The sequence below is a fragment of the Sphaerodactylus townsendi genome, linkage group LG04 (assembly GCF_021028975.2).
Source record: "Sphaerodactylus townsendi isolate TG3544 linkage group LG04, MPM_Stown_v2.3, whole genome shotgun sequence".
NCBI classification, from domain to species: Eukaryota; Metazoa; Chordata; class Lepidosauria; order Squamata; family Sphaerodactylidae; genus Sphaerodactylus; species Sphaerodactylus townsendi.
The window spans coordinates 145057456-145077930 of NC_059428.1; positions in this window are offsets into that span (position 1 = coordinate 145057456).

The window sequence follows — 20475 nt, forward strand, 5'->3', positions numbered from 1 at the left end:
ACAACATCATTCAAACGTACAGAGTTTAAAACATCCTACCATTAAAAGATATAATCCTAATTTAAAACTTTAAAACTGATTTTAGAGGGACTTATTCCCAAGCAGATCTGAAAACCTCAGCTTCATTTCAGTTGGATGTGGGTATGAAAGGGCATCGACTGCCGGCAAATTTTGATCCAGAAAACTGTGTGTGTGAAGGGCGGGATTAGACACACCAGCCACCTTTCCCAATCAAAGGAGCAGCCCCTTCCTGTAAGTGACAATTAAAAATGTCTGGAGATCTGATACGTGATCTGCGATGTCTCCTATGTTTGTGCCCTCAGGCACCGTGGGATGTCATAAGAACCTTCCGTCTGACCTGGAAATTCTTCCTGCTGAACTGGTTGTATAGAGATTGGGTGTGATGACTCCTGAAGACGAGGAAAATATTCTGCATATGCCCAAACGCACCCAACCGTTTCATGGAATTGCTCTTCCACGCAACCTCGCTCGTGCCTTCAGACGCTCAGTTGCGTCGTCATTCGAACATTTCACTTTGACAAGAATATTATCGTATGTATTCTCCTCTGCTTGATGCATTCGAAAACCTGAAATAGGAACGACTGCTTTGGTCAACACTGAATACCTCGACGGAAATATTATTGTTAAAGGGAATGCAAACCAGAACTCTGATTGGAAGACAACTGTATACTTTTATTACCATGATTACAGGAAATTTCTAAGCATTATGCACTCAAACAAGCATTATTAGGTTCATTATACAGCCATTAATCCAGTTTATATGCAACAGTTACAGTCAGCTATTTGTGTTGAATTTTTTTTTTTTTGAAAAACAGTTAATGCCTCCTTGGCCTCAGACCCTTTCAGGGGGAAAATCAGAATATAATACAGAATAGATTTTGGCTTTTGAACCCAGCTCTAGGATTTTAGCCTTCCTTTCAGAAAACAAGCACCAGAAACAGACCAAGGTAGTTTCCACGAAGGGATTTCCTTCCAGATAACACCTGCAAGCTCTTGCGCTGAAAAGGGAGTGCTCAGATGACATTGTGCCAAATCTGGGCATGTTCTTCCCCCCTTTGGAAAAAAAATGTAAACCTCACCCCCCCCCCTCCCAAAAGTACAGAGAAGATGAGGCCATTGAGCTTCCTTCAAAATGGCAGGCATAAGAACTGCATTCTCCACCCACAACTGTCAAGCCATTAAAAGGGTTTTTCTCATTTCTTCACCCAGCACCACTACAGCATGGTTGGGGAAAGGAAAGACAAAAAGCCCTGTAAAGTAGGTTGAGGGAGGGCAGAGATTGCAACAGAGTTAGCGGCGCGGGAATGGGGCGTGTAGGCCACGTTCCTGCCCATTCTGGTGTGGCAAAGGCAAATTTTCACACCCTGTCTGGTACCAACCTCAGAAATGGAAAAGTAACACGCAGTGCCCAGTTATGGACGTCGGCCCACACCCCAAAAGTCCTTAACGAAACCAGGTGTAAAATGGCTGATCACCTAACAAAAAAGACGTGGTTTGTTGCTATAATCGGAAAGTCGCAAGTGTCCTCAACTGTCCGCACTGTCACCCACCGCTTACCCCACGTGGATAAGTTTTCACACCTGATTCACTCCAGATCAAAAAACATTCTGGAAGCGCAAAGCTACACAGCGTTGTTCCAGTCTAAGCACATTAAAAGTGGTGAAAGCTCACAGCACAATTCCTTAAGTCTTTGTCTCCCACTAAACACATGTCCATGCTTGGATGAATGGGGCGAGGAGCGGAGACACAACACACACTGGATCTAGACAAAGCAGAGGCAGTGCTGCCGTTTATGGGCAACGATTGCCCCGCCAGCTCTGGGTGGGGGCGAGTTTGGCACTCAGTGGGTTAAAGGTTATGGGGTTATGCCTGGATCCTGCTCTGCTATGAGGGAAGCAGGTCAAGCCCACTACCAGGAGAGCTTTCTTTCCATTAAACACCCCTCCCTGTTTCTAGATTCAGTGGGCTCCCTCGCCATTGGGATGTCCCCTCTTCTATCTGCCTTGCCAAGGACAACCCTGCATCCAACAGACAGAGGTTTCTCTTTAATTTACTTGAACCGCTTACAAGAGTCAGTTCCAGAGGTTGGCCCTCACATCTGGCATAGGGCACTAATCCTTGTTGCGTTTTGTATGGGATGGTCTGTTCATAGGCAGGGCCGGCGACAAGCTTTTTTTTTGGCCCAGTCAGTCCAGCCTTCCTCCTGAGCTCAGAGATTTGCACAAACCACGCTATTTCAGAGAACCTGCCTATTATAAAGTTTGCTCTAAGGTTCGGGAGTAAGGCCGGCTCCTCTGTTGGTATGCTGATGGTGTCAGGGCCATTTATTTTACTTTTCAAGCTTTGGCGATATTCTGAGCTGCCTCGGTGCCTTGATTTCAAAAGAAAAGACAGGGCATGTACCTATCTTCAACCAACCAACAAACATAACGGGACCAAAAAACTATCCTTTTCCTTGCTGATTCTGACTTCTCCCTCCTTCGCTATCTCTTTGTGGTCTTTCCTGGGTCCGTTTTTTAACCTCCTTGGAGCAGGATCGCACACCCTGGTACTTCATAAAGAGCAGTGTGCATGGACTGAGCAACATAAACAAAACGCTCCATATCCCACGTTTAGAGTAACATTGTTTGTTTCAATGCCGTTGGCTCCATTTGTTTCCAGATCTCAGACAAAGCAGGAATGGAGTACTCAGTTGCGAGGGGTCCACCAGTACCATGTCACCGTGTTGACTCAGCGCCCCATGCCTCGGTATCACGGCGCTGTGCAAACAGGGAAGGCTTTCTACGAGTGATAACAAGATATCGTTCCTTTCTGTTTTTCGACAGAGCGTATGTTTAAGCCAAACAAACACGCTCTCGTTTTTTTGCGCCAGAATAAATGGCCCGCTGCCGGTTAGAGCCGTTGTTCTAAAGCTCATTTCGGTAAACTAGGACTGATTACACACCTTCGAGTCTGAAATCCTGTTTGAGCACCAGCAAATACAAAGTCTGACTTCTGCTCGGCAGGAAACCATCTCCGCTTCTGTAATTTAAAAAGCAGTGTTGTCAGCGGGAGAAATGTGAGCGGCATAGCAGCCGCGGGTTCAACAGCCAGGCGTGCTTCCCTACTAGTTAGTCAACACACGGGGAGCTGGTAATGAAAGCTGCTGTAATGGGCACAATCCTGACCCGGTAGAGGGGGCACCGAGTCAAGAGGAGCAAAGCTATTACTTTAGTGTCACGGTTGGGGCTAATTTTCTCTCCTTATCCAGCGACAACCTTTCCCCCTCATTAGCCAAAATGGTACATCTTCAAAGTGCCGTACTGCCTGGAAACGTGCACAGAACCGTATTTTGATTGAATTCAACTGGTTCTGGCAAATATCAAAGGTTGCTCCTTAATATTCCATAGGTCCACCATGAGGAGAGACCCTTGGTCTTCTCTCTACAAGATGCAGATAAAAGGGCAGATAAAAGGTCTCAAAGGATCCTGGCCTGAAATACCTCCACCACTAGCCACCACTGCCATTTTGTGCCCTTTTGGTCACTGTTAAAAAATGAATGGCCTTTTCTTTCTTTCTTTCTTTCTTTCTTTCTTTCTTTCTTTCTTTCTTTCTTTCTTTCTTTCTTTCTTTCTTTCTTTCTTTCTTTCTTTCTTTCTTTCTTTCTTTCTTTCTTTCTTTCTTCTCTAGTTTCAAACAACGTTTGCTGCGGGCTGCTTTTTCTTTATATTACGCAGTCTGAAAATGTTCCAAACAAAGTTTGTTTAGGTTCTCTTGGCTGAATTGTTGTGACTTTTTCTTTTGGGTACACACACACACGCACACACATCAAGAATATATTATCACAGTAAGCACTTCTGTTCTCTCTCTCCGACAGACACAGAACTTGGAATGCTGCTGAGTTTCATTTTCAGTGCCAAAATTTTTTCACAGTTACTTGTTCGTTTTTAGAATGTAAGTGTAATGACTTCATAATGGAAAATAATTCTTTGCGACAGGTCTAATCAAAGAGACAGGCTGTGGGGCTGAAATGTGGGTGGGCGGACAATCCTTTAACCCCTTTTCATTCATTTCACCAAGGTAAAGCAAGGATCCCCAAACTGGTTCAGCCTGTGAAACTTCTGCAATTTTGAGACAGAATAGTGGGCAGGACTACAAAATGGCTGCCATGGGAGGTGGACCCAATCATAAAATGGCTGCCATAGGAGGTGAACCCAATCATAAAATGGCTGCTGTGGGAAATGAAATTTTACTGCCATTATTGCCAAATCTCCTTCACAGTAAAGGAAAAAAAGGAGAGAGGAGCCGAGACTCCCTCCACTGGCAAAACTGAAGGAATAAGCGACCAACCAACAACGAAGGATAATAAAGTGGTCAGAATTACCCATAAGGGCCCCACCAACTGATAACAGCATCCTACAAGAAGAGGTGATGGTGTCCTTTAAGGAGTTACCCACAGCTGAACAAAGGATGATAGCAGATAGACTAGAATTAGGAAGAGCAAACGTTCTCAAAACTATGCTAGACATCACCCATTCTGAGATGAAGGGACCTGTGTACATCTGCTACCTTACAGGATTCCATAAGACCAACAGAAACTCTAGTTGAAGTCAATGTCCACCAGCCCGTTCCCTTGAGTGAAGGCTCATTGCCAGTATAGAAAGGGCTGCTGGGGGTAGGGGTAGGGGGTGGAAGGGCAATTACAGAAATCCTGAGAGACAGTGAGCACAGCATCTTCCTATGCCTGGAGGGTGTTGTTGTTTCTGAACTGGTGCTCTGTGAAGACCCAAAGGTGATTCCTCCTGGAATTCTATGGAACACATCTCGTTCTGATGAGGTAGAAGAAAACCACGATCAGTCCTTCGCTTTGCAGAAGATATGTGCTGGGGAATCATAGAATCATATGGTTGGAAGAGACCCCAACCCCTTGCAAAGCAGGAACAAATAATCAGCGCACTCCTGACAGGTGGCCATCCAGCCTCTCTTTAAAAACCTCCAAAGAAGGAGACTCCACCACACTCTGAGGTAGCACATTCCACTGTCGAACAGCCCTGACTGTCAGGAAGTTTTTCCTGATGTTTAGGTGGAATCTCTTTTCCTGCACCTTGAACCCATGACTCCTGGTCCTTGTCTCTGGAGCAGCAGAAAACAAGCTTTCTCCCTCACCAACATGACATCCCTTCAGATATCTAAACATGGCTATCATGTCACCTCTTTTCTTCACCAAACTAAACACCCCCAGTTCCCTAAGACTCTCCTCGTAGGGCACAGATTCCAGCCCTTTAACCATTTTGGTTGGCCACCTCTGGACCCATTTCAGCTTGTCAACAGAAGAAGCAAATGGGCACCAGTAAACACATACCTGGGTACCACTGTCCTGAAGTTCACCATGTTGGAGGTCACTAGGATCAATAAAAGCAAAGACACATGAACCTATGCAAATCCACAGCCAAATGCTATGTAGTACCTTTGGTCATAACTTAAGGTCCCAGAAACGACCTCAGAGGGAAATCAGCTCCCTGATTGCAATAGGTGATCCGGATGTGAGCTGAAAAAGAGCATTCACGCATCTTCTAGTTCCAGCATCTGTCACTACCATTCCAGCCCCATAGTGATGTAGATAGAAACATCTCTTTCTTCAGCAGATGTTTCCTCAGCTCATGTGGCTGCTTGTTGTCACAAGGCATCTGCTGTCAGCCGAAGAACAAAAACAACCCATCACTCAAAAACAACCCTCCCTTCTTTTTATTCACAGATATGCATCCACTGCTGCAAATTCTACAGCGGATCATCTGACGCCGCTTCAAAGCTGTTCAAAGCCACCTTGTCTTTCCAGACTGAGGGGACGTTATGTGTGTCTGGGAGAAGCTGACCATATGATCTCCACATTTCTGGCGAACAGGCTGAGAGTAAAACAGGCCAGGAGGGAAGCCTCTCTAGGGATCGTAGAATCATAGAGTTGAAAGAGCCCACCAGGGCCACAATGCGAGATTCAACCTTTCTGACCAGGATTCTCTAACTACCCCTTCCGAGAGCAGTGGCATCGTGAGCTGAGCGTCATTCCCGCGCCTGTTCCTCATGGGTGTGTGCTTCAACATTACTGGTGTCAAAATGATGGAAACTGGAAAGGACTAGCACACCATATGGGCTGATCGGGATTACGGTTGCCAACTTTGTTTCCAGATCATCTCTACAGGAGAAGCTGAATGGTTCCATCTTGTCTTCATCAACTCGTTGGATGTCATGCCAGCTGGTAAGCGGCCCCGTGAAGGAAGCCATTCCATCTCTGTTCATTTGACAGTTGAAATCTGGCTCGCTGCGTGCCACCGGAAAAGCAAACCAGCCAGCCTAGCACACAAAGCGTTTGAACACAAGGCAAAACCTGCCAGTAACTCCTGCATTCCTGTCCGGATGCATAAAATCATAGAATCGTAGAGTTGGAAGAGACCACAAGGGCCATCAAGTCCAACCCCCTCCCGTCAGTGTCTGAAATCAGGGCCTGAAAACACCACTAGGCATAAACTTTTGCATTCGATAAATGAATAAATCACAGACTTGAGTCCTACAAGTGCTGAAACAGATGATGGCCAAAAGATGACTTCAATATTTCAAGACATCTTTGAGATGTCACGCTGTAGACCTATTGAAACTACTTTATTATTTGTTCTCTCTTTGGAAACAGAATCCTTTTCTCCCTTTGCCCAATGGTGCACGCTTTCTCACAATATTAGAACCAGGGGGCATACATTGAAAATGCTGGGGGGAAGAATTAGGACTAATAAAAGGAAACACTTCTTCACACAACGTGTGATTGGTGTTTGGAATATCCTGCCACAGGAGGTGGTGATGGCCACTAACCTGGATAGCTTTAAAAGAGGCTTGGACAGATTTATGGAGGAGAAGTCGATTTATGGCTACCAATCTTGATCCTCTTTGATCTGAGATTGCAAATGCCTTAACAGTCCAGGTGCTCGGGAGCAACAGCCGCAGAAGGCCATTGCTCTCACATCTTGCATGTGAGCTCCCAAAGGCACCTGGTGGGCCACTGCGAGTAGCAGAGAGCTGGACTAGATGGACTCTGGTCTGATCCAGCTGGCTTGTTCTTATGTTTCGAAGTTATAATGTCCAAGAACTATCAGTTCTTCAGCGTCTCCTAGAAAAGGTCTGGCCAGTTCTCCAGGCCAAGAGAGTGTTGTTCAGCGACGGAACAATTGCTTTCAGAAGTTCCCACAGCCCTTTTACACACACATATAACATAAGCAAGTTAAATACTATCTTGTGCAAAATTTAGCAGGATTCCTATATTGGTTTGAAATAATGGACTAGAATAGATCAACCGACTTTAGTGGAGCACACAAGCTCTTCTGTGGTGTAGTGGTTAAGAGCAGGTGCACTCTGATCTGGAGAACCGGGTTTGATTCCCCACTCTGCTGCTTGAGCCGTGGAGGCTTATCTGGGGAGCCAGATTAGCTTGTGCCCTCCAACATACCTTCTTCTTCTTAAGGGTGGAGTTTCCACCGGCATTTTATGTCAATAGGACCCTGGGGGTTGAAGCTGACATTATATCCCGCACACAACAACTCCAGTCATTATCTCCACGACTTGATTATTTAAACCCTTTCCATTCAAAACCTCTAACAGACACAATTCTGAATGATCAGATATTTGCTAGGACACCTCAATGAAGCCAGCTGCTTCAGTCTGAAATTTGTTTTCAGAGCCTCCGGGTGTCTGCAAATATTTGCCACAACGCCTCTTTTGTTTTCCTGGCGAGGGGAAAGGGGCCAGAGACGAAAGCATTTCTGTTCACTTCTGAAAATCCAATTTGTACGACGCCCATCATCACCATCATTTTGTAGCTCATTTCTTACAATGCTAAGGACTGCAACGAATCGATACCGTATTATCTCCCTCTCCCCTTCCTCCACAGCTTCTAGGTGAAATTATGGGCTGGTGCAATTTGCTATTAGGAAAAAGTCTGTTTCAGCATTTGTGGGGATCGCTGGTACAAATGGAGAGATGGCCAAAGGGAGTAGATCTTACCTGGAGAAATGCCCAAGGGAGAGATGATACCGCCCAAACAAAAATGATGCCATTCACTTCATTTGTTTCCTTCGCCTCTGGCAACCTATGGCATCTGTTCCAGACAGGATTGCAAGAAATGGCTGAAAGGTTAGCTGGATTCATGGGCAGACACTGACACAGAGACACCCATAGTAAGTCTCAGTTCAAAAATCTCAAGCAGAATGTTCCTTATTCGACTCTTAAAATGTATCTGAATTTATTTGGGAACATCTGAATGGATTGCAAAACGGCAGGCTCCCTACTCATACTGAGTGAGCAGGACTTAAGCCAACCTGGTGAGCAGCTCAAACTGCCTACCTCTCACAATTATTCAACAAGTACTGTTGCTTTTGTGAGGTTTTTGCTTCAGAGATTTGTTAGGAATTATGCACATTATTGCACTGTTGAGTTGAGTTTGGATTTATACCCCACCTTTCTCTCCTGTAAGGAGACTCAAGGTGGCTTACAAGCTCCTTTCCCTTCCTCTCCCCACAACAGACACCTTGTGAGGTCGGTGGGGCTGAGAGAGGTCTGAAGAACTGTGACTAGCCCAAGGTCACCCAGCAGGAATGCAGGAGTGCGGAAACACACCTGGTTCACTAGATAAGCCTCTGCCACTCAGGTGGAGGAGTGAGGAATCAAACCTGGTTCTCCAGATTAGAATCCACCTGCTCTTAACCACTACACCACACTGTTACAGTGCAAAGCGAAGGATGAAACATGATATCTTCAGAAAGCAGTACCCGCCACTGCATACAGTATTAGTATTTGTTTGGCACTTGACAGACTCACAAAATCTAAACAACCCTCCACATAATCTTAGATGTTCATGGGTTTTTTTTACAGCACTGAGCTGGGGCAGAACTCCAGATGTTTTGCAGAACTTCAGGCTTTGTCTGTGCGGTGAAACCACTATGTGGTTGAACAGTCTAGACATGACCTGAAGAGTACGGGAGCCCCCCCCCCCCCCAAGCTGTGGTTCGTCCCCCCACTTTGAGTACGGAAGTCAACCCAAGAACATTATGCTGGCAGGATGGGTTGTAAAACGTTTTATAAATAAAGAAACAAACTACAGGTTTCAAGTTGACAATGAATAAATGGGAATTGTTAAACATTTTCTATTCCTTGGCTTAATCATCAACCCAAAGGGAGGCTGCAACCGTGAAATCAGAAGGAGATTGAAACGGAGAAGGGTAGCCATGAAGGAGCTAGAAAAGATTCTTAAATGTAAGGATGTACCACTGGGTGTTTGAGCAATGTAGTCCCTTAATGCTATTTCAGCCACATTTTGTTTTTTATATAGCTGAGAGACATAGGAGAGAAACTGTTGCTGTATTAGCTTTTCAAAATGTACTAAACATACCATTCATGGCCATTACAGTTCTTTTTCAGATTCTATCCTTAGCTGCCCATGCTAAAAACCAGGCTGGTTTATTGGCATGTTCAACTGCCTCTTCTGTTTCCAGTACGTCTTAATATCTTCATTTCTCTACATATTTTCTTATTCGTTTTTTTAATGCTCGTCTCCTAATTCCTTCATTCTGTTTAAAATATTCTGGTGATTTGCTTTTTTTTTAATGCACGCAAAGTTTGAAGAAAATCCAATCGGCTGTTTCTAAGGTACATGGAGCATGAAAATAGCATCTGGTTTAGAGGAGGGGAAGAAGAGAGAGGGGTTCCCCCCCCCCCCCGCACTCCTATTCTCCACTCAGATTCTAGGCAAAGAAAGGAAAATGTAATGCATCTCATTTGGCATGCAGGCATCCTCGCCCAGAGAACAGAAGGCAACACTTGCGCTGATTAATTGGGGATGGACTTCGATGGTAAAGTAGCAAAATTAGGGAGGGACAAGTGCAAATCCCGGCAGGGTCCTTGGCTGCCGGAAACAGCAAATGGCAATCAAGAGAAATGAAGAAAGAGGTGAGTACTAAAAGTGAGCTAGTGTATATAGCCTGTACAATGTCACAGAAGAAGAAGGAAGAAGGAAGGAAGGAAGGAAGGAGGAGGAGGAGAGGAGGAGGAGGAGGGGGGGGATTTGGACCTTCTCTTAACCACTACACCACACTGGCACTGTGGAGTCAGATCTCAACTTGGTCACAAACCAGTGGCTATAGATGAGGATCCTTTCTCTCCCTACCCCAACAGTAATTCCTAAGCCAGGCTGCCAAACCTGTAATTGTTACTGCCAATGATGCTGCATGAAATAACATCTTCGGTAGCCAAGAAAGACCCTGTCTGTTGACTGCGAGCTCCTGGGAGCAACGGCAGATCTTTCCGTTGTCTGTTTTTCTGTGAAACGTCTTCCTCGTTAATGGTTATTGATTCCTGTTGTTATTGATTCCTGTTGTTAACAGTAACAATTGTTGGCCATTTCAGATCAGTCCAATGCTCGACCAGTGCTCGACCTTTCACCCCACTCGACTGCCAGGATTCAAGACTACAGGAGGAGGAGGAGTTTGGATTTATACCCCACCTTTCTCTCCTTTCCCTTCCTCTTCCTACACCTTGTGAGATGATGAAGCTGAGAGAGTTCAGAAGGAACTGTGACTAGCTAGCCCAAGGTCACCCAGCTGGCATGCACAGGCTAAATCTGCACAGGCTAAATCTGGTTCACCAGATAAGCCTCCACAGCTCAAGTGGCAGAGCGGGGAATCAAACCCAGTTCTCCGGATTAGAGTGCACGTACTCTTAACCACTACACCATGCTGACTCTCAAAACACATATGTTGCATGTTCTGCAATCCCACTAATTTGTAGATATCCTGAAATGGACCTCCCCACCCTGCCCCATCAAATAGCTGCCTTTGCTGTGTACACAGTTTTGCATCACTAGAAATGGGGGGCAGGCACTTTCTTCGCTCCACCTTGAGAAAACAGCCCGATTAAGAGCTCTGTCTCCACCTCCTATATTCCTGAACCGGATGGATGAACAAGCAGAGTCACGTCTGACAAGGAGACAAGCCGAGCCCTTCTGCTACAGGATTTTTATGCAATCGTACACATCGAGAGGATCCAAACGACGAGGATGAATGGCACAAGTCAACCACACGCCTGATGAATGGATGGCCGAGCACATCCATCACTCTTTCCCGCTGTCAAGAGAGCTCCCAGATCTGGAGGATGTGCATGCTTTTCTTCCGTAGCCTTCTAGAAGGGGGGAAATGTATATCAAAAAGCATGATGCGCTGTGGAGCCAAAGGACCCCGCAATACAGCTTCCCACCAAGAAGATGCCACCACAAATCATTCTGCAGCGGGGATGACGTCCTGCAAGCAGATGCAATGGAAGGCTTTTTTACCGGCGAGAAAAGATTATTAAAGACGAGGGACGAAGATAAGAGGTTTATAAAATTAGACACAGGGTGGAGAAAGTGGACCGAGAGAGCCTCTTCTCTCTTCTTTTTCTCTCTGTACCACACTTGGTACATTTTTTGAAGAGTGGCATCAGCAAAATCTCTCCAAAGATAAAGAAGAAAAATAAAGGACAATCCCCCATAGGAAAGAGGAAAACCCAACATGAGATGGGTGGACTCAATCGAGGATACTGCAGCCCTCAGTTTGTAAGATCTGAGGAGGGCTGTTAAGGAGAGGACGTTTTGGAAGCCATCGATTTGTAGGGTTGCCAGGTTGGAAGCAGCTTGATGGCATTTTACGCAGACCCAATTTCACAGGAGCATGCGATCCTTCCCCTCTCTTGGTCCTAGAACGTTTAGAACACCAATTCTTGACTTGGGCCATACTGCCCTCAAGAGGCTGATCTACAAATACATCGGGGACATTCAGAACTTGAGAGGACATTCGGGATTTTAGGCAGCCCCATGAGAGCCAGTGTGGTGTAGTGGTTAAGAGCAGGTGCACTCTAATCTGGAGAACCGGGTTTGATTCCCTGCTCTGTCGCTTGAGCTGCTGAGGTTTCTCTGGTGAACCAGATTAGCTTGCGCACTCCAACACATGCCAGCTGGGTGACCTTGGGCTAGTCACAGCTCTTCGGAGCTCTCAGCCCTACCCACTTCACAGGGTGTTTGTTGCGCGGAGGGGAAGGGAAAGGAGTTTGTAAGCCCCTTTGAGTCTCCTTACAGGAGAGAAAGGGGGATATCAATCCAAACTCCTCCTCCTCCTCCTCCTCCTCCTCCTCCTCCTATGTACACAGATACAACCTTTATGACTTTACCCACCAACATTATATGAATTACGCCACTGCTGCTCACCCCCCACCTTAGTGAACAAATCTCAGATCTCAGACTTCTCTGGCGCTTTTTTACAAAATGGGATTGACTGATAGCCATTCAGCACAAATTCCTCGTTGGATTTGTGTCTGAGATCTTTGTTTTGTATGCAGAGATCACAAATATACCTTTATCAATACAGCTGTCCTGCTAGGAGTGATGTTTGGAGCATCCTAAGTTTTTTACACAGGGTTAGGAGAGGGAGGAATCTAATTTTGCATACTTGGTGGGTCAAAAACCACTCATGAAAGAGTAGGAACATAAGAAGAGCTCTATTGGCTCCGGCCAGTGGCCCATCCAGTCCAGGATCCTGCCTCACACAGTGGCCAGCCAGTTCCACTGGAGGGCCAACAACAGAACATAGAGGCCAAGACTTCTGATGGTCCCTCCTGCCTACGGATCTTTGCCCTTCCTGGGTGTCCCTTGAGATACCTATGCCGCTCAGACAATAAGCAGTTTGCCGGGGGATGTCTGGCAAATACCCAGAGCTGCAAGCTTCCGGAACTAGTCCGGAATGGCTGCAATCTCCTTATTCTTCTGCACATTTCTGGGCTTGCAAATGTCAGCTTCCAGCAGAGGGCAATCCATACCTTCGGTAGCATCCGTCTTCTCTGATATTTCCCAGCCAGTGTTGCCGTCACGCGAAAACCAGGCAGGATTTGGAAGGCAGTGCTCAGTCCCAGACCTTTAGAGAAATAAGAGAGGGTTTAGGAGAGTTAAACTAATACCAGCACAAATGTTCCAATAGCTTTGGCAGGGTTTCGTTTCCCAGCACGGAAGATATCCAGGCTGCTTGCTGATAGTGGCTTTTGGATCCTTGGTGATCAGACAGGCCGTTCTCAAATGGTTCTAAACCCGCCTCACCTTTTGGAACCCACCTTCACAGCACTTGAGGCTGCCTGCCGGCACTGCTGTTCAGAAGACAATGGGCAGAGGGATGTAGCCATCATCTCCTGAGGTGGGGTGGTGGAAGAAGAAGCAGAAGACGCAGAAGAAGCAGAGGAGGAGGAGTTTGGATTTAGTGGTTAAGAGCAGGTGCACTCTAATCTGGAAAGCCCCGCTCTGATTTGATTCCCCGCTCTGCCACTTGAGCTCTGGAGGCTTATCTGGGGAACCAGATTAGCTTGTGTACTCCAACACACGCCAGCTGGGTGCCCTTGAGCTAGTCACAGCTCTTCGGAGCTCTCTCAGCTCCATCCACCTCACAGGGTGTTTGTTGTGTGTGGGGTGGGAAGGGACAGGAGATTGTCAGCCCCTTTGAGTCTCCTTACAGGAGAGAAAGGGGGGATATAAATCCAAACTCTTCTTGTTGTTGTTGGGGTGGGGAGTGCCAGCAACCCACATGGCTCGCCTTTGTAGCCATTCCCAAGAGGCAGAGCTTTTCCTACAGGATCAAGTTTCCAAGGGAGACATAAATACAAGACCACAGCCCTCCCCAGAGCTAGTGAGTATGCCTTGAGCTCAGGAAGGTTATTAATGGTACTGGTACAAATTCAATTACTGGGCAATTACTCAGATTAATTATGTACCCGTGCAGCAGCATCTCAAGATCTTGGCATCAAATCCTCTGCAGACTGATCACGCAAAGGACTCCGACACACAGAAGATTCATTACGGCGCAGGCCTCGGGAGCCACCCGAGTAAATTGACACAGGACTCGGCAGCAATAGACCTCACCCCATCTCAGCGGGGGCAGCTGGTGCCAGATTTCCTGCGCCCCGCCCTGAACCCATACAGAACTGCACCTCCCTTGGATTCTGCATCAGTCTCTGGCAGTATGACAAATATTGCAAATATTGCTCTGGCTTGAGTGGTTGGGTCCGGAAGTTGATTACAGAGTATGGACTAGAAGAAGAAGAAGAAGAAGAAGAAGAAGAAGAAGGAGGAGGAGGAGGAGGAGGAGGAGGAGGAGGAGGAGGAGGAGGAGGAGGAGGAGGAGGAGGAGGAGGAGGAGGAGAAGGAGAAGAAGAAGAAGACGAGGAGGAGGAGGAAGAGGAAGAGGAGAAGGAGAAGGAGAGGAGTAGGAGTAGGAGTTTGGATTTATACCTCACCTTTCTCTCCTGTATGGAGACTCAAGGGGGCTGACAAGCTTCTTTCCCTTCCTATCCCCACAACAGACACCTTGTGAGGCAGGTGGGCCTGAGAGAGCTCTGAGAGAACTGGGACTAGCCCAAGGTCACCCAGCAGGAAGGTAGGAGTGCAGAAACACATCTGGTTCATCAGACAGGCATCTGCCACTCAGGTGGAGGAGTGGGGAATCAAACCCGGTTCTCCAGATTAGAATCCACCTGCTCTTAACCACTACACCATGCTGGCTCTCTCTCCTCCAGTACCTGGAGGAATGTCTGTCCTTCAGTGCAGCACAGAGCTCGAGGTCACACTCTGGGTCTAGTTTCACAGTGAGGGCAGAAACCTCTCTGTCATGCAAAGTGGCTGAACCAGCAAGGCTCTCTGTCTGGTTCAGGGCTTAAATACTTGGCCCAATCCTGCAAAGCCCTCCAAGCACTGAAGACAGTGATCCTTTGTGCCTTACTAGTTGGCCTTGCTGGAGCATCTGTGTAAAAGAGCACCAAGCATTACTCACTTTCAAACCTATCTTAAGGGCTGGAAACGTGTCTAAAAATAAATAAATAATAAAAATCGACATTCAAAGGATACTGAATTCTGCACCAAACTATGCAAAGGGGGGGGGGGGGTAGCAACCCGAAAAAGATCCTAAAAGTTGCAATGAGATGACTACACTCATCTGTGTACCTACAAGCCTGCATTATGGTTTCATCACGCGACTGTGGCTCGCCCTACTTTCCATCCCATTCCATCCCCTATTGCCACAATATGACTCCAGGAAGGACTGTTCATCATGTGAGGTATTTGCATTACGGGATAATAATATAAATGCTTACGGGTTGTAACCTCTGGATCTAATATATCTACAATAATGGAGCCGTGGCGCTGCATGTTGATTGCCCCATTATGCAAGGACGTTGTCGCGAGCGCCGTGCAAAGCTGCAGCGGGCTCAGAGTTTATCCTAAAAGCACTGCAGTAATGTGGCTACTATTCCCCTCCATCAGCCCACACAGCTGACATAATTCATATAATGTTGGTGGGTAAGGTCATAAAAGTTGTAACTGAGTACATAGAAGTAGAAGAAGAAGAAGAAGAAGAAGAAGAAGAGGAGGAGGAGGAGGAGGAGTTTGGATTTATATCCCCCCTTTCTCTCCTGTAAGGAGACTCAAAGGGGCTTACAAACTCCTTTCCCTTCCTCCTTCACAACAAACACCCTGCGAGGTGGGTGGGGCTGAGAGAGCTCCCGAAGAACTGTGACTAGCCCAAGATCACCCAGCTGGCATGTGTTGGAGTGCACAAGCTAATCTGGTTCACCAGAGAAGCCTCCGCAGTTCAAGCGGCAGAGCGGGGAATCAAACCTGGTTCACCAGGTTAGGGTGCACCCAGTGGTGGGATTCAGAAGGTTCGCACCACTTCGGCAGAACCGGTTGTTAAAATGGTGCTTGTAAACAACCAGTTGTTAAATCAATTGAATCCCACCACTGGGTGCACCTGCTCTTAACCACTGAACCGTGCTGGCTCTTGACTAGGAAGTGATCAACCTTCAGGTGGGGACGAAGGTCTCCCAGAATTACAGCTGATCCCCAGATGAAAAAGATTAACTCTGGAGAAAATGGCGACTTTGGAGGGTGGATTCTATAGCCAACCTGATTTTTTAAGGTAAGAATATTGGCAAGGAGGAGAGAAAGCTGGTGCGTGTTAAGTGGAGTGGCTTCAGATGGTCTGATGAGAAAGAGGAAGAACCAATGAACCCTGAGACAGAGAATACTGGAACTCGCAGGCACCCGCTGAAGTTGATGGGCAGTAGATTCGGGGCAAACAAAAGGAAATACTTCTTTAAAGGACAAGAGATCAAAATGTGGAATTCACTCCACAGGATGTTGTGATGGTTAGACACATTCACAAAGGATAGGTCCATCGATGGCTTTTAGCCATGATGTTTGAAAAAAAACCCTCCGTGTTCAGGGGCAGTAAACCTGTGAATCACAGTGACAGGAGACAATTTTTGGGGAAGGTTTCAGCCTCTCTGTCCTGTTGCTGGACCTCCAGGGGAGCTGGTTGACCACAGCTGGAAAACCAACCTTGAGTCAACAAATCAGCTAAAACTCACACAATGAGCTGATTATAGTTTTTTCTTTATATAGTGATGGTTGTTATAACCCAATGGGGCTGGACCACTTGAAAGGTCTCTCCCACTGAATTAGCAGCTGCCCAGAGAAAAGACACCCAAACTGTGTGGCGACAAGCCACATGAACAACCCACACCATTGTGTTATTGTCCCCTTCCCCCATATATGGGGGATCACTAGTCACGGAAACAGCTTTCAGGCTGAGCACACATGAGAACGGAAGCCAGCTATCTTCACATCTCGATCTTCCAGACAGCATTTAAGCAGTGGCGTGCTGCCCAGGGTGACAAATGGGGTTAAACGTCCCTGGGCGGCAGCCATTTAGTCACATGGGGGTGGAAAATCATCCCCACACCCCTCCTCCTTTCCCTGGTCCATACACTGACTTGTTTGGTCATGGTGGGGGAAGGCAGCTGCCCATGGGGGGTGCCCGAAAAACTCAGATTTTGCACTGGGCTACATTTTCCCCAGATACACCTCTGCATTTTAGCATGAGTACAGGAAAAGGACACAGAAAATCCTCCCTCCCCTCCAGCCCCCTGCCAACTTCTCCCCCTCCCGACGCAGATGCCACTGGAGCTGATGTTGGCTCTTCCAAATCATGACGAGACCAGACATGAAGCAGCTGCAGGGGGCGCAGCAAGGTGAGGACTCAAATTTTAATTGGACAAAAAGGGGACAGAAAACCTTCTGCAGAAATAGTCACAAGTCCTGAACTGCTACCCAGCTCGGAGGAAGCCTGTCTAATAGGCAGAAACAGCTTTCCCAATTACCTGCACGTAGCTCTGCAGGCCGTCGGTCGCCTTGACCCAAAGCTCACATCTGGCAAGATTTTAATATCAAAAGCTGGAGAGACAGCAGACAAACAGCATTCCGCGTGAACCAAACGAGCCACGCGAAAGAGGCCCGCTAAAATGAGCAATGCCCACCAAATGAGCAGTCGCCTGAGGCAGTGTTAGGATTCTGGGCTGGTAGCTGAACCAGAAACACAAAAAATTGCCCAAGACATCCATATTTTAGGGGTTGCCAGCGAAGCCACAAACAGGGCATTCCCACAGTCCTTGGCAATGTCACCGAAGAAGAAGAAGAAGAAGAAGAAGAGGAAGAGGAAGAGGAAGAGGAAGGGGAAGAGGAAGGGGAAGGGGAAGGGGAGGAGGAGTTTGGAATCATAGCCCCCCTTTCTCTCCTGTAAGGAGACTCAAAGGGGCTTAAAATCGCCTTTCCTTTCCCCCTTTCTACCCACAACAAACACCCTGTGACGTAGGTGGGGCTAAGAGAGCTCCTGAAGAACTGTGACTAGCCCAAGGTCACCCAGCTGGCATGTGTTGGAGTGCACAAGCTAATCTGGTTCCCCAGATAAGCCTCCACAGCTCAAGTGGCAGAGCAGGGAATCAAACCCGGCTCTCCAGATTAGAGTGCACCTGCTCTTAACCACTATGCCACACTGAACTACATTGGCTTTGATTGTATCATTTTATATATCATCGGCAGCCTAGATTTAGGAGACACCAGGTATGTGCCCTCTAGCACATGGGAGTACCATATCGTTCACTTTTTTGCAGTCTACTAGGTTCAAGGGTAGATGCTTGGAATTCGGAATAATCAACCAACATGCACTTAATCAAAATGCATTAGCTACTAAGTTGTGTGAATATCAAGAGCTTCCAAATGCAGGTACATAAAAGCATCTGATTATTAAAAACCTGACAGTTGCACTGTGGCCCATGACTGAAATGCTGAAGATTGAATTTTTATCCTCATTAACAAAAACAACGAGGCATGACTGGGTACCCAAAAGGAGGGATTCTAGAATATTTAAGGGAAGCAAGTTTCTAAGTCTGTAATGTTTGCATCAAGGAATCTAAAGAACACGAACAAGCCAATCTTCGATTGGAAATAACAGATTAAAGAAAAGCCTCTTAGACTGAGAAAAGTTCCAGAAATTCAAGACCTTTTGAAAGAGAATCTTTCCTCGGCCCCGGCCAAATTTATGATGATACAAGAAGAAGAGATGGCTGGAAAGATTGAAAAGATGTACAGAATAAACTCTAATAAATCCAAAATCACAGGGATTGAGTGGAGTTATTGTCTTCTCCTGCTATACGAAAAACACCGTAGAACACATTTTGGAGGCCCGCCGGAAGTCCACGTTTAAGAAGGATGTCAAAGACATTTTTATCATGAAGGAAATTCCTTTCAGGGTCCTGCAGAAGTGAAGGGACTATTATACCATCTTAGTGGATGCTCCAAAGAAGAAACAAACAAGGTTCATGTGGTTGAAATGAGAGGGAATTTTTTTCACATACAAAGGTCACACACAGAGAATCATTTCTGCACTAAGCACCAAAGAGATCTTACAAGGGACACTTACCTTTTCAGCAGAAAGAAAAAGATGTTTCCAAGGGGGTTCAGTTGTGCTCCTGTCCCGGAAAAGGGGAGAGGGCAGGTGTGAGTCCCCACATCACACATTGTTCAGTCGCAGGTCGTTGCAAACCAAAACACAGCCCTTGGGTGAAATTACAGTGAGCTGTTTTCCAGTGCAGCATTTCATTTCACATTTTTTTAAACAAGAAGGGACTGCAAACCAATAAAGTTAGGTCTACAAAGAGAAATTCTTTGTGCTCCCCTCCCAAAATTTGGAAGTTTTATTTCCCCTGGCGACCGTGTGCAGGGAGGATGAACCAAGGAAGTTCAAGCGCCGAAAATTTCAGACTCTGCTAGAGATTCTTGTCCTGTGTTGGAAGAGCGGCGTGGGAAAAAAAGGTCCAGTTGTGGCAAGGAGTAGGGCAGGCCGAGCAACAGCCCAGCGTGGTTTTTCTCTGGGTTTGTGATAAGAATAAAAGTTTCTGCAAAAAGCACCCCCCCCCCCGCTCCCCTCGAGGCAAGTTGTCAGGGAGACAGGAGAGGCAGGTCGAAGAGACAGAAAAAGTGCAGAGAAGGGCAACGAGGATGATTGAGGGACTGGAGCACCTTCCTTATGAGGAGAGGCTGTGGCGTTTGGGACTCTTTAGTTTGGAGAGGAGACGTCTGAGGGGGGATATGATTGAAATCTATAAAATTATGCCTGGAGTAGAAAATAGAGATAAATTTTTATCTCTTTCTCATAATATTAGAACCAGGGGGCATACATTGAAAATGCTGGGGGGGGGGAGGAGGGGAGAAGAATTAGGACTAATAAAAAGAAACATTTCTTCAGGCAACCCGTGGTTGGTGTTTGGAATATGCTGCCATAGGTGGTGGTGATGGCCACTAACCTGGATAGCCTTCAAAGGGGCTTGGACAGATTGATGGAGAAGTCGATCTATGGCTCCCAATCTTGATCCTCCTTGATTTGAGATTGCAAATTCCTTAGCAGACCAGGTGCTTGGGATCATCATCATCATCATCATCATCATCATCATCAGCAGCAGCAGCAGCAGCAGCAGCAGCAGCAGCAGCAGCAGCAGCAGCAGCAGCAGCAGGAGGCCCTTGCTTTCACATCCTGCACATGAGTTTCCAGAGGCACCTGGTGGGCCACTGCAAGTAGCAGAGTGCTGGACTGGATGGACTCTGGTCTGATCCAGCAGGCTCTTTCTTATGTTCTTATGTCTGCCTTAAACCTGGCTGCCTGACATGCAGTTCTATTGTAAAAATCTGCTGGGTCTGTTTTTAAAGGGAAAGTTGAAGCAAAATTTTACAAATAAGCAATGTGCAGCAATCACACTTAGAGCCCAGTGAAGGGCAGTATTGCTTTCTGGTCATGGGCAGCATTTGCACAGCATGGGCAGATTTGCACAGCACACCCTCGGAGTCAGCAGATACAGTCTGTGCCCTGTGAAATAGGATTTGCTTGGCTTCAAGGAGGCCAACAGTTCTTCGCCCAATTGCCAGCCAGCAGAGTCATCAAACTGTATATTACATCAAGGGAGGTTTTTAAATGGTTTTTATTGCTTGCAGACTCCTGGATGGACCCTGGAGTTCACACTACAGAGAGGGAGGAGAAGCAAAGA